This window comes from Cyprinodon variegatus, unplaced genomic scaffold, assembly GCF_000732505.1.
Source record: "Cyprinodon variegatus isolate N-32 unplaced genomic scaffold, C_variegatus-1.0 Scaffold1006, whole genome shotgun sequence".
Taxonomy (NCBI): domain Eukaryota; kingdom Metazoa; phylum Chordata; class Actinopteri; order Cyprinodontiformes; family Cyprinodontidae; genus Cyprinodon; species Cyprinodon variegatus.
Window position 1 is genome coordinate 206422 of NW_015151459.1, and position 2065 is coordinate 208486.

General features: G+C 37.3%; 1 protein-coding gene across 1 annotated transcript in view; it reads left to right on the plus strand.

Moving 5' to 3' along the window:
- The first annotated feature begins 808 nt into the window (after positions 1-808).
- The window catches only part of LOC107100753 (cdc42 effector protein 3-like), a 13517-nt gene continuing 12260 nt past the window's right edge, over positions 809-2065 (plus strand). The window contains exon 1 of the mRNA XM_015399380.1: positions 809-968. The gene's annotated coding sequence lies outside the window, so the exon portion shown is untranslated. The remainder of the gene's footprint in view (positions 969-2065) is intronic.

Below are 2065 nucleotides of genomic sequence, written 5' to 3' on the forward strand. Positions count from 1 at the left end.
CACCTGCTTGCTTCTGAGGATTTCCTTTAGCTAACCAATCAGTGTTTGCGTTATATGACTCATCCAATTACATTAGTTTTCACTAGATGTGGATGGAGCCAATGATCTGCAATGATGGCGCACATGACATGAAATAAATATTTATAAACATTAAACCAAAGCCAAGAGTAACGATCAACATTTGTTTTAAAATGCAAGGAATAGAAAGTACAGATACCTGTGTGAAAATGTAATGAGTAGAAGTCAGAAGTAGGAAGAAAAATAAGTAATGGAGTAAAGTATAGATACCTAAAAGTGCTCTTAAGTACAGTAATGAGTATTTGTACTTCGTTACTTCACACCTGTGGACAGCGGTGAATAATCTCTTTAACCTTTAAAGGAAACCTCTTTAACCTTGTTTACTAGAATATATTTAATGAGTAAAGACCATGTTTTGTTCCAACATACTTCTGAGACCAGACCAGACTGAAATTACATAAGGAACTGAGATGCAGTTATCTTTGAATACAGTGTCAATGTTTGTTATTTGTTAGGAGATTTGGGTTGAAAACAGAGTCTACCTACATGAGTATCAGTTGGATCAGGTAGAGGTCTTGGGCCTTCGGAGAACAGAGAAGTCTGAACTTTAAATAACATTATTACACCTGGTGGAATAGCATCAAAAACAATAGCAAACTGCTCTTTTTGAGAAACTTTCTTTTGTGTTGTTGCGTTAGGCTAAGTGTGAGAGGATCTTATTTTGAAATCTCAAACCGGATGTTGGCCTCGGTCCCTTTAAGTGAGCTGATTTAACGCTTCTCCTTCAGTTGGGGAGTTGATCCACTTTAACTTTCTCAGAGACAGTAATAACAACCCGTCAGTAAGAGGTTTATTCCCTGCGTGGAGCTCACCTCCGTGTCCGTGGATTGTAGCCTACGACTAAAGACTACCGTGATTTTACAAGAGAAGAGACAGAGTTTATTCTGGGGGTAAATATCATCTTAAAATGATTATTTCCTTATTTTGGATGTTTTTTTATTTGAACACATTTAAATGTGAGGTGTGTAGCTGCAGTTCAGCTTCTGAATGGGGCTTTTGTGTCTCTATTATTTAGAAAACAAAAAGAGTGAAAAGTGACCCGTGTTACAATTTAATTGTTGACATAAACGCTTCTAGCAGGCTGCGCCCCTTTGTGCGCTTCCACAGTGGCAGGAGGCAGCAAAAGTTTAAGCTTTACACTTTTCAGTGTGTTAGAAAGAAAAAAATATATATTTTTATAAACATTCATGCAACAATCCTCCTGCTTATATTCAATTTCATCTGCTGACTGTTTTAACTGAAGTTGAGCATCATCATCTTAGATTAAAATGTTTTAAAAGTTGGTGAAATTGACTAAAAGTGATCCAAAACATTGCTTTAAGTCATCAAAGACCATTTTAGGAGAAGTTAATGTAAAAAGAAAGAACCAATAGAAGCTGTGTGTGTCTCTGCCTGGTGTTTTCCAGAAAGGGGAATGTTTATTCTACTGAAATCAGTCAGATGGGGAGACTTCAGGGGGACCTGAGGATGATCTCAGAGGCTGCTCTTACATAACCCACAGGGTTTGAGAGCTGAGGAAGTTAATTAGGCTTTAACTTTGTTTCTCTGATCACAGTCTTTTATCAGAATGAACCCCAGGTGCTGCTGGAACCAGTTATACTGCATCATAATTAGGTAAAGGCAACAAAAGCCAGCAGATCTAAACCCCAGAACCTGCTCTCAGACTGATATTGCAACATGAAGACAGGCATGAATCATAAGCTGAGCTGATTCAGTGCATATGGCCCATTTACTCATCGGCTTTATTATGGGAAATATGTCACATTTTGGGGGATGGCTAAGTTGGACAAAAAAGAAAGGTTGAATTTATTCCCTCATTGAGTTTCTTTTAGGGCCAGCCTAAAGTTGTGTGAGGGCCTGAGCAGAATTTCATATGGTTGGATTAAATGCATTTAATGAAGTTCTTCTTAATACTGATAAAACATTATTTTGGACAATATTATAACATTTGTCATTCTTTAAGATTTAGAAAATTGGGCAGTAGTTC